Here is a 13302-nt window from a genome sequence, read left to right on the forward strand (position 1 = left end):
AAGCATGACTGGTTCCGTATGAAAGCACGGGGCCAGGAGGCAGGGACTGGTTTGATTAGAAAGAAGATTCTTGCTCAGGGGTGGAGGTGGACCTCCAGGGGTAACTGAACTAGCAGCTGTTTCGGCTTAGGGAAAAGATTATGTTCTTTGTAGTCTGGCTATTGCTGCATATAATCTTGACAATTAGTTGTGGGTGAGAATAAAGGGAGGGGTCCAAAAGGGATCAGTGAGTGTCCTGATCAGTGATGAAGAGTACTGGGACAGGGACCCAGAGGCAGGTTATAACTGGAAGACCATTTTGCAGTTGTCTGATGGACATAGAATCTCAACTCTAACATAGGATTCAGGAATGAAGCCTGATGGGTACTGATGTTCAACAAATGAAAAGTGGGGAGGGGAACAACACAGGAAGGGAGCTTGGAAATAAGGCAGAAGACTAAAATACAGGAGTAGGTCTTGAGGAGGACTTGAGGCTAAGCCTTAAAGGGTTGGCTTAAAGATCTGACTGAAATGTAACCTTATTCTGAAAGCTATGCTGTGGCCGTAAGTGCTTGTGGGAGAAGAAAGAGGAGGAGGAAGGATAGGAGAATGGTTAGTCTTGAAGAAGAGAAACATACAAATTTACAATAAGGCAGTGCCTGTTCTCACTGAGCAATGTTTGCATGTGAAAGCACAGTCAACTTTGGGGGAAAATTTGACGTTCAAAATCATCTTTACTTTATTAACTTCCCTGAACATTAGACTGATACTGTTATATCTGGTTTATTTTACTGGACAGGATATTGGGCTGAGAATCAGATAAGGTTTTTAGTCCTATTTTTGCTAACTTGCTGTGTAATATTACAAAATTTGGACATTTATATTATATTTTATAGCTGTGGATCACATTTGTAATATGAAGAATTTAGTCTAGAGATAAATAAATTACCATTGTAATCAAGTTTATAGTAAATTGGGAACAATCAGATCTGGGTTTCATAATTTATTAGATATATAAGTTGAGCAAATTGGCTTAAATTTCTAAGCTCTAGTTTCTTTGTCAGAAACGTGTGAATACACTTTTGAAAGAGTTGAAGAAATAGCTCTCTTCCTAAGAGAGCCTATATGCAAAGTTGTGTAGAGGAAATTTTAGAACATTTTCTTATGTGTTTTGCACAAGATTACGAGTCTCCCATAAAGTGAAATTTAATAAATATTTAGCTGGACCATTTTCTTACATTCCTTTTTGGATCTGAGCTGATCCTTTGGAAGGATCTCCAGGGATGTAATTGTTTACCCTAAGTAAGCAGATAGTATAGAGCTGCAAACTCCCATGCTTCTCTGTACTATTCAGAAATTGCAGTGTTTATTGAAAGCTAGAGGCATATAGATGGACTCCTCTAGATAGAAAGGCTTCTAAAAGATATATATATGGCCAGTCATGAGAAATATGGATAAGATAAATACATTTTTCTCAAAATAACCCTTAATATCATCCTCAGACACAAGCCCCAGAATGATTGGTCTGTTGTTTTGACTTGGATGTGCTATCTCCCTGTTTTTGTGAGGCTGTGTGAAGTAACTTCTTTAGGTGCTCCAGTTTAAGAAAGAAAAATGAAAAGCAAAATCATTTTAATGTAAGTGCTTAATATATAGACTATATTTATTGACTGTATTTGCTTATTTTTCTGTCAGACATAATGTGAGTGTAGTAGAGACCTTAGGGATTCTTTTTTTAAAATATTCGTTTATTCAACAAATCTTTACTGGGAATACACTATAGACCACAAATTGTTAGACACTAAGCATACAATTTTGAAAACATGAGTTGTTTTTATCTTCATAGAGTTCATCTATTCATTAAGTGAATAATCGCACAAATCAATATAATTATATATTAATTTAAGCCGTATTAAAATTAGAGTGTTTTCTTAAACCAGAATATAGGGTATTTTAAATATTTTGAATTTTATCATAAGTACAGTGGGAAAATTCATGATATTTGTTCAAAGAAATTTGTTTCCTTTTATGAGGAGAATGGTTGGGGTGGTTAACAAAAAAATTGGTAAGTTAATAATTGTTGAAGTAATATAATTCAGAGAAGACAAGCAGTTTGGACTAAGGAGATAAAAAGAAATGGGCGTATTTAAAATACATTTTGAAAGTTGATTTCACAAGGATTGACGATAGGTTGATAGTCTTAGGTTAATAAGATTTCAAGGATGACTTTTATAATTTTTGCACAAGTAACTGGGTGCATGGATGCATCATATTTTGATGAGAAGATCATTCATTTCTGGGCTTGCCATAACTGATTAGTATCTTTAGGAGTAGGAAGGTCATTCTGTCCTTGTGTTGTAGATGCTGGTGTTCACCCAGGGTGTAAACACTTGCAAAACTTTTTTTGAATCACCCATGGGCATGGACAACAGAGTGGGAGTTGACTGTGGGAGAGGGGTGTGGGGTGGGATGGGTGGAGGAGGGCAAAGGGGGAAAAATGGAGACAGCTGTAATAGAATAAATATGATTTATAAAATAAAAAATATATAAACATAATTAAAAATAAAAAACATTAAAAACAAACAAACGAACAAAGACTTTTTTTTTATTGTATTTGCTTAACCTCACTGAGTTGGATTGAAAAATTGGTAGCAAATCCTGATGAAAAGAAAAGACATAATCTGTGCTATTTTGGAGGATGGGTTCTAGTACCTGCCATTATTGAATAAACATCCTTATTTTCACTTAGTTTTGATATCAGATGAGTGTCTAAAGAGTTACTCTTTGCATAGAAAATGTTTAGAAATTGCATTTAAAAGAAACTACAATTTCCTCTATAGTGATTTTTTTTTCTCTTTTTTCCTTTCTCCCCTCTTTTGTCTGGCCTTATTTGCTGATTTGGGGATTTAAAACAAAGGCTAGGTATTCCTATAGTTAAGCAAACCAGTAAGTAAAGAAAGACTTTTATGGGCCCACCTTAGAAAGAGCATCTTGGTCTGAGCTCCAACCCACTGATGAAAGTAAGTATTTGTAACAAACATTTGGAGATTCTCTCAGCTCCTATAACTGATTCTTTGGATTCTTTGACATCAAAGTAAGTGAAAGGGAGTGGTGAATTTTTAAAATTAAAAAAAAATACCACAGTTATCAAAGTAAGTGAAAGGAAAAGAGAATTTCTTTTTAAACAATGCTAGTAGCCAAACTGATTAAGTTCTTATAATGTGTCAGTTGCTTTTCAGCCTGTTTTACACATAGTAACTTCTTTAAGCCTCATAACACCATTATGAGGTAGATAGGTAGATATTGTTAGTATCCCTTTTTATCAGAGGAAGAAACTAAAAGGAGTCTGGAGAAACCGAAGTTCAAATAGAAGGCGTTTGGCATCTGAGGCCATATGCCTAACCACAGCACTATATTGCTATCAATAAATGAATGTATTTGCATATAGCTTCGAAAGAAATTAAATATTTTTTATTTTATTACATTTCAGTAGTACAAAAATATTTACTTACAAGTCAAGATCATCTCTGGATGGTAAGAAGAGCTTTCAAGGGATACCTGTTCTCACAGGTCATTTCAGGGATGAGGTTCCTTCTCATTGTCTTACCCACACAAGTCTTCCACTAGTATAGTCCAGTTTCCCATTTTTTCCTGAGGTAAACAGTGCTCATCCCTTCAAAAGTTTCTTCCTCTTCCGTCTGCCTTGGGTCACGAAGACTCAACTTTTATGACCTACTCTAGGCTCCCATACGATGTGGGCTAAGACTGTTCTTTTCCCTTTGTTTTCTGAGAAGACAGCAATAACCCTAGAAGTGAGGGGCAGTACGGCATTCTAGTTTCCCGATCTCTACCCCAGGGTGACTGTAGTCACTCTGTGGTCAACTAAGGTGAAAATGCTCTTTTCTTAGCGCCAACACAGTCTAAATAGAATGACGATTGGGCAGAAATTAAATAAATCTATATCTAGTTTCAGAAAGAAGTAAAAAGTATATCAAATTTTCTCCTGAACTTCTGGAAAATCATTATTTTGAATTCACAATGTGCTGATAAGTAAACTGCACAATGTTCTTGCCATCCCTTCCGTTTGGTAATGCAGGATGACTTGCCTTCATTTCCAAAAGCACTGCTTTCTTCCCTTTCAAAGTTCAGAAAGGGCATTACAATGTCAGTGTATTCACTTTTTAATATATAAATATGCCCTTTCTAGCTAACTGAATTGCTAGCTTCTCCCAGCATTATAGTGAAGGTTCTGCCCTTCTTCCATTCATACTATTTTTGTTTATTTTAAATTCCCTATCCTTTCTTAAGCAGGTCCATTGGAAAAAATATAAAGAAATACACAGTAGATATCCCTGCTATGTTCTTAATAATCCTGTGAACGCTGACATATGTGGTTTCCACAGTACGCTGAAGCAAAGCGCCTGAACAGCCTTGTACAATTCAGTCAAGAGGTTGAATATTTTCCCTGCCCTTTCTTCATATAACAATTGTGAAAAGACTTAAAAAGATCTTTTTTCTCTGTATTGTAGAAAACTGTTATTGTGTATTGTAAATAGTAAGAATTTAATAATGTTTATTCAACTGAGTTTTCCAGCATAATAGTTACATTTATATGGTTTTCTTTTTTGTTAAGTACACTAAATGCACATTACAACTTTGTGTTTCAGTTTCCCACTTGGCACAGAACTTTTAGATTATAGTATTGTTGCTACACAAGCATTTTACTGCAGTATAAATTTAAAGTATATTTTTAGCAACATTAGAAAACTAATGTTTCTGTAATTGAATAGATCATATTATCACCATAATTTAGAGATAGAATCACACCATTCTTTTCAAAAATTACTTTTAATGGAAATCTCAATCTTCAGAGATGATGAGCAGTTTACTTTGTTTTTGTTAACTGTAAAGTGGTGTACCAAGTCAATTATTGTACGCATTATGCTTCTGTACCATGATAATAACCATCCTGCTTTCTTTCTAATGTCAACATTTAGCATTCTAACTATAAAATGGGATCACATTTAATTTAATTATAATGTTAAAAATTACAGGGTAACAAATGAGATTCTTGAATAGCAAATGAATTTTGAACAAAAGAAGATTTCGTTTTCTGGCATATGCCATTTTCATACTGAACATAGTGTGTTTTCTTTTGTGATAACTGATTTGGTAAATTCTTACAAATGACATTACACTAATATTTTAGATTTAAAACATATTACATAGAAAGATAAGTGTATTAGATTTAAATTGAGTGAGTAGTTTTGAAATATTACTTGCATGGATCTTTTATTTTTGTCTTTGGAAATGATATAATTTCCTCAGAAAATTAGATCTGATAAAGAAAAATACCATTCAATATAGCAGGAAGAAAAATAAAGTACCTTGGAATAAATTTAACCAAAGAGGTAAAAGACCTGTACGCAGAAAACTATACAACTTTGAAGAAAGAAATTAAGGAAGACACAAATAAATGGAAGCATATACCGTGCTCATGGATTGGAAGAATTAATATCATCCTACTGTCCCAACTACCCAAAGCAATTTATAGATTCAACGCAATCCCTATTAAGATACCAATGACATATTTCACAGAAATAGAACAGACATTTCAAAAATTTATATGGAACCATAAATGACTCCAAATAGCCACAGCAATTTTGAGAAAGAAAAACAAAGTAGGAGGGATCACAATACCGGACATCAAACTATACTACAAAGCCACTGTACTCAAAACAATCTGGTACTGGCATAAGAACAGACCCATAGACCCGTGGAACAGAATAGAAAGCCCAGAAATAAGCCCAGGTCTATAAGGGCAGCTAATATTTGACAAAGGGGGCAGAAGCATAAAATGGAGCAATAATAGCCTCTTCAACAAATGGTGTTGGGAGAGCTGGACGGCTACATGCAAAAAATTGAAATTGGATCATCAGCTGACACCATACACAAAAATACATTCAAGATGGATAAAAGACTTAAATATAAGTCGTAACACCATAAAAGTCCTAGAGGAGAACGTTGGCAGGAAACTCTCAGATATCCCACGCAACAGTTTTTTCACCGGTATGTCTCCTAAAGCAAGGGACATAAAGGAAAGAACAAGCAAGTGGGACCTCATCAAAATAAGAAGCTTCTGCACGGCTAAAGAAAACATCAGCAAAATGAAAAGGGAGCCAACTGTATGGGAAAATATATTCACTAATGATACATCAGATAGAGGTTTGATCTCCAAGATATATAAAGAACTCACTCGACTCCACTCCAGGAAGACAAACGATCCAATCAAAAAATGGGCAAAGGACCTGGGCAGATGCTTTTCCAAGGAGGAGATACAGAGGACCCAGAGACATTTAAGAGGATGCTCCGCATCACTAGCCATCAGAGAAATGCAGATCAAAACCACCGTGAGGTACCACCTCACACCAGTCAGAATGGCCATCATAAACAGATCAACAAACAACAGGTGCTGGTGAGGCTGTGGAGAAAAGGGCACCCTAGTACACTGTTGGTGGGAATGCAGACTGGTGCAGCCACTGTGGAAAGCAGTGTGGAATTTCCTCAAAAAGCTGAAAATGGAACTGCCTTTTGATCCAGGGATTCCCCAGCTGGGACTATACCCTAAGAATCCCACAACGCCAATTCAGAAGAACCTATGCACCCCCATGTTCATAGCAGCACAATTTACAATAGCCAAGTGTTGGAAGCACCCTAAATGCCCATCAGTAGATGATTGGATAAAAAAATTATGGTACATTTACACAATGGAATACTACGCAGCAGAAAGAAAAAAAGAACTACTAAACTTCATGACAGCATAGATGGAACTCAAGAGCATTATGCTAAGCGAAATAAGCCAGGGGGCGAAAGACTAATACCCTATGATCTCACTTATAAGTGGAACCTAACCAACAATACAAAGATGCAAGGAAAATAAGACCAGCAACACTGAAAGGAAAAGAAACCAACAGAGACGAGGGAAGGAGGGAAGGGGGGTGGGGGAAAAGGAAAGGAAGGGGAAAGTCAGGAACATATAGCAAGGACTCATGGACAAAACCAAAGGGGAAGAGTTGAGGGAGGGAGGGAGGGGGCAAGGGAAAGTGGTGGGGGGTAGGCAGAGACAAATGTATTTGAAAAAAATAAATTAATTAATTTAAAAAAAAGAAAACTAATAAACTAAAATTTAAGAGTCTCTCCCTTTGAATGTTAGTGTTAAGGTTTTCAATTATTGGGCTGTTTAGGTAGTAATCCTGATGGCTACCAAGTAACTAATGGGTGGGTCGCATTTACAGTGTGGATATGCCGGACAAAGGGATGATTCACATTCTGTGCTGGACAAAGTGGGACGTGTAAGATTTTATCACTCTACTTAGAATGGCACATGATTTAAAACTTAGGAATTCCTTATTTCTGAATTTTTCATGTAATATTTTTGGACCGTGGTTAATTGTAAGTAACTGAAACCACAGAAAGCTAACCACAGATAAGGGGCAGGAGACCACTGTAATCTTCGAGTCCTCTATCACATCTTTTTCTCTCCTCATTCCCAATCTTTTACTTTTACAACCTTACTTTTTTACTTTCAGAGAAAGTAACCATAAATAATATTAGTTGCTATTTGTTATTTAACACACTCTTTCCCTTCCATGCTGCAATACTCTGTGATCCCAAAAGTACATTCCTAGGCATAGAGCAAGGAAATATATAATTTTTTTATGCTTTCTTGCTTATTTAGAAGAAGTCTGAAAACTACAAAAAATTTTAGCAACTTAATAGTAGGGATCTATAATTCATAAAATGGACTACTACACAGCAACAACAAAAATGAATAAACTACAGTCAAACCACAGAAAGTTCCATCAACTTGATATTTTCTGAATAGTGTGTTTTGGTGAATAGAAATTCTCAATTTTAATGTCAAATTTTAAATTGTTTTCTCTTTCATTTGTACTTTTTTATCACGTATTAACAAAATTCTTCATTATTCTGGTCATATTTTCTTATAAAAATTATATATTTTTTCTTCCTGCTTTTAAGTTTTAGATTTTAAAATACTATACAATACTGTATTAGAATAATTGTAGCTGGTCATTGTAGTATTGTCAAGTATTTGATTGATTGGTTTGCTTATTTATATTATTTACCACCTTCAGCATTGGTGTTAAGTACATTCACATTGTTGTATAACCAATCTCCAGAACATTTTCATCTTGCAAAACTGAAACTCCATATCTGTTAACAACTTCCCTTTTCCTTCTGCCCCAGCCACTGATAACCACCATTCCTCTTTCTGCTTGTATGAACTTGATTACTTAAAATACCTCATATAAGTGGAATATATAGTAGTTTGTTTTTTTGTGTGTGTGTGATTGGCTTATTTCACTTAACATAATGTCCTCAAGGATTTTTCAATTGTAGCCTGTGACAGGATTTGCATCCTTTTAAGGAATGAATAAAATTCCATTGTATGTATATACATATTTTGTTTATCCATTCATTCAGTGATAGACATTTGGATTGCTTCCACAACTTGACTTTTTTAGAAAGGTGCTACTATTGAGCATGAGTATACAAATATCTCTTTGACACTTTACTTTCGGTTCTTTTGGATATATAACCATAAGCAGGATTGCTGGATCATGTATCAATAGTAGTTCTACTTTCAATGTTTTAAGAAACCTCCATACTGGTTTCCATAGTGGCTGCACCACTTTAAAATCCCACCAATAATATGCAAATCTTCCAATTTTGTACATATGTTTATCAGCACCTGTTATTTTTCCTTCCTTCCTTCCTCCCTCCCTCCCTTCCTCCCTTCCTCCCTTTCTTTTCTTCCTTTCTTGATAGTAGTCATCCTAATAGGTTTGAGATGATATCTCATTGTGGTTTTAATTTACATTTTTCTGATGATTAGTAGTGTTGAGCACCTTTTTATATTCTTGGTCATTTGTATATCATCTTTGGAGAAATGTCTGTTCAAGTCTATTGACCATTTCTTAGTCAAGCTCTGTGATTTTTTTTCATTGAGTTGTAGGGGGCTATTTATATATATTAACCTATATCAGATATCCTGGATATTAAATCTTTATCCAATATATGATTTGCAAATATGTCCTCCCATTCCATAATATGCATTTTTATTCAGTTTATATTTCTGTGATGTGCAAAAGCTTTAAGGTTAGATGTCGTCCAATTTGTCTATTTTTTTCCTGTGCTTTTGATGTTATTCAAGAAATTAGTCAAGACCAATGTCATGAATCTTTCTTGCTGTTTTTCTTTTAGCAGTTTTATAGTTTCAGATCTTACACTGAAGTTGACTTTGAGTTGATTTTTATGTGTAGTGTAAAATAGAGGCCCAACTTCATTCTTTTTGTGTGGGTATACACTTTCTTTATACCGTTTATTGAAGAGACTGTACTTTCCTCATTAAACCGTGCTGGAACCATTGTTGAAGATCATTTGGCCATATGCATCAGGGTTTATTCCTGAGTCTTCTATTTCGTAGATTTATTTGTCTGTCTTTATGCCAGCACTGCACTGTTTTAATTACTGTAGCTCTTTTGTAATTAATTTGGAAATCAGGAAGTGTGAATCCTCCAATTATTTTTTGTATTCAAAATTGTTTTGCCAATTTGTGTATCTTGAGATTTTGTAGAATTTCATGATGAGTTTAAAAATATATTTCTGCAAAAAATGCCACTGGGATTTTAATGGAAATTATGTTGAATCTATTGATCGCTTTGGTTTAATATGGGCATCTTAGCAATATAAAATCTTGCAGTTCATGAACACAGGATATTTTTCCATATATTTGTGTCTTCAGTGCTTTATAGTTTTCCATTTAAAAGTCTTTTACCTCCTTGGTTAGATTTATTCTTAAGTATTATATTAGTTTTATGCTATTGTAAACAAAATTGTTTTCTTCTTTTTTGGATTATTATTAGTATGTAGAAACACAACTGATTTTATTGTGTTGATTTTGTTTCCTGCAACTTTGCACAATTTGTTTACTAGTTCTAAATATTTTTTAATGTGGTAACTTTAGGGCTTTCTACATATAAGATTATGTCTTCTGCAAACAAAAAGATTTTCATTTCCCTTTCCAATTTAGATGGCTTTTATTTCTTTTTCTTACCTAATTACTGTGGGTAGAACTTCTTGTATGGAGTTGAATAGAAGTGGCAAGGGTGGGCATCTTACCTTATTAGTGTTTTTAGATGGAAAGCTTTCAGTCTTCCACCATTGAATATGATGGTGTATTTATTGTTTTATAGTAGTATGATCAGTTCTTATATATCTATATGTATATATACATATGAATGTATATATAAAAGCTATAATTACATACAGTATTAATGTCACATCTCTTCTTAATTGAGCCTTTTATTATTACATAGCAGCCATTTCTATCAATCTTTAAATTTAAAATCTATATGTTTGCTATTAATGTATGTGCGATGGTTTTCATTAAGGTTAGTTTTCCCTCCTTCATTATATCCATTCTTTTCTTTTGAATTTTCTAAATCCTAAATTTTGATATCTATTGTAAATAGCCAAGGATGAGTTACATTTTTTTTTTTACACAGAGCAACAAACTTTGTTTTTAATCTGGAGCATCTAGTTTTAACATGCACTTTCCATACCATTCCTCTGGATTTATTTTCATCACCTACTTAGTCCTTCTCATCTGCCCCACCTTTTTCTCTTTAGTTTCTTTTGAATTCATTGTATTTTTAAAATACCTGCCCTCAAGTTTCATTTTTAGCCTCCAGATTATAAAGTCATTAAAAAAAAAGTACCTTCCTAGATTTAAAACATATTTACTTAATTTATCAAATTCTACTTACTTTAAGGCATTTTTTACTTTCTTCCTGAATAATAAAACAACATCAGAAGACTTTAACTTATATTTTCACCCTCCTGATTATTGGTGTTATTATCCACTTGTTTTATTATCCACTTTATTTTAGTTTTTCACGGTGCTGTGAAATATGACTTATAGTCAATATTTCTTGTTTCTTTTTTTATCTCAGACTTTCCATCTATGATTCTTCTCCTTCAGTTTGAAGTCCACTTTTTAGCAATTACTGGCTAAGAGTTTTTGGCTTTAAACTTACTCAAATCTTACTTATTTGAAAATATATGTAGTTCACGCTTTTCCTTAAAAGAGATGTATGCTGTGTACAGTCCTTGCGTGACAGTTATTTTCTTTCAAACCATTGATGATATGTTTTCACTTGTCTTCAGCTTCTCATCTTTCTTCTGAGACGTCAGCTCTTATCTTTATATTTATGCTGTAGTCCATCTTTCTTTTTTTTTCCCTGCCTCCTTTGAAGCTATGCTCTTTATTTGTGGTGTTTACCTTGTCCCTATTATGTGTATAGGTATAAATTTATTTTTATTTTTTTCTGCTTGTGATTCACTGGACTTTTTGAATCTGGTAATTAATTTTATCATCAGGTCTCAGACATTCCCTCTTCAAATATGACATCTATTCATTCTTTCTGTTTCTCTGGACCTCTGACTAGATGTATATTAAAAGTTTTGCCTTGGTCCTCTGTGTCTCTAAACCGCTTTATAATAGGTCTTATGTCTTCCTCTTTGTGCTGCATTATGAATAATTTCTTTACATCTGCCTTTCAGTTCACTAATTCTGTTGTGTCTAATCCCTAGTTAAACTCATCCACTGAGTTTCTATTTCTATTATTATTTCTAGAAGTTCTGTATTTGTTTTCTTCCCAAATATTCTTGATAGGCTTTTGCTAGTTTCTCAGATTTCCATTTTTCTCTAAATTTTAGTTATATCATGCATATTTACATTTTATATATTACATATAACATAGTCAATAGTCTAAATCTATGTGCAGTCTGTTGTTTCTGGAGACTCTAAATCATGGTACATTTTTCTTCATATATATGTAAATATATATGTAAATACACACACACACACACATATTCATTGGGCTTTAATGTCACAACTTAAGTTCCCAGGACAAATAGAAGAGCTGAACTATGATTTGTGAGAGGACAAAAGAAGCATGAAGTATATACCTTTGGAGCAAAGATTAAGCTTTGGAAGATTCTCATGGACTTGTCTCTATATTTCCTCATGTAAAGCCAGGAACCATCACTCACCTTGCATTTTCCTAGTAGAATTTTCTGTTAATGTCAGCCAGAAGCTATGTGAGCAGAAATATACGAGACACATATGAAACAAAAATTGAATGGGGGTTTCATCTTGTTTAATTTTGTTTATGTGTTACATATGTTTCTTACATATCAAACATCTGCTATGGATAGATATTTAATCTGTTGGTTTATGTCATGAGTTTTGCTCTTACACAGCTTATAATCAACTTGAGAAAACAAAGGGTAAAAAAGGCTGAATGTAACAATTTAGGAATAATTAAATGCTAAGCTGTAAATGCAGTAGGACTACAGGGAAGGCTGAGCTTTGTGTGAGGTTGACTGGGATAAGCCTTCCTCAAACAAACGGACCATCATCTGGGGACAGGGACACTTTGAGGCAGGATAGGGAACAGTTAACACACACACACTGTGGTATGTCAGGTTGTGGGAAGAACAGAAAGAAGTAAGTGCAAATAAGTAACCATGTTGATGAAAGGAGAAAGAAATATAAAAACCAAGATTAAGAATAGGTTTTAATTACATAAGAGAAATCTTAGAAACCATTGGAGAAAGTTTTATTATATTACATTATATATGGTAGACAGTATAAAACTATTGAATTGTATTGAACATTTGGATAGAAGACCGACATATTGAATGTGATCAAAGTTTAGCTTCATCAGGGCCCCCAAAAACCTGGAATTTACTTACGTATTTAGTCCTACATGTTTCACATGTTTCAACTTCTGTCACCTTCAAAGTGCTCTCCATTTGTAGTAATACACCTATCCAGATGATTTTCCACTGCTCAAAGCAGTTTTTGAACTTGTCAATTTTGATGTCTTATTTAGTGCCTCTGCTGTTTTTTGTTTCACCTCTTCCACATTAGCAAAACGTTTCCCTTTGAGGGTTTTTTTCATCCAGGGAAACAAAAATAAGTTGCTTGGTGAGATCAGGTGAAGGGAGGACGGGATAGGGGAATTATGCTGTTTTTTGGTCAAAACCTGCTGAATATTCAGCACTATGTGGGAAGGTGCGCTTATAAATCACCTATCATGACATGGGCAAACACATTGAAACTATCTTAAAAAAAATTCACTGAAGCCAAACACAGCCTCTCACAACAATACCAGCTGGTAAACTGATTCAGGTGGGTTCCTAGAACACTCACATAGTGAGGGAAGACTGTAC

At 34.2% G+C, this 13302-nt stretch overlaps 1 protein-coding gene across 1 annotated transcript in view; it reads left to right on the top strand.

The window, feature by feature from the left end:
* CPNE8 (copine 8) overlaps positions 1-13302 on the top strand; it is a 177437-nt gene that overhangs the window by 68994 nt on the left and 95141 nt on the right. The window lies entirely within an intron of this gene.

The sequence above is a fragment of the Pteronotus mesoamericanus genome, unplaced genomic scaffold (genome assembly GCF_021234165.1).
Source record: "Pteronotus mesoamericanus isolate MK-2021 breed Mesoamerican mustached bat unplaced genomic scaffold, CSHL_Meso_final scaffold_21, whole genome shotgun sequence".
NCBI classification, from domain to species: domain Eukaryota; kingdom Metazoa; phylum Chordata; class Mammalia; order Chiroptera; family Mormoopidae; genus Pteronotus; species Pteronotus mesoamericanus.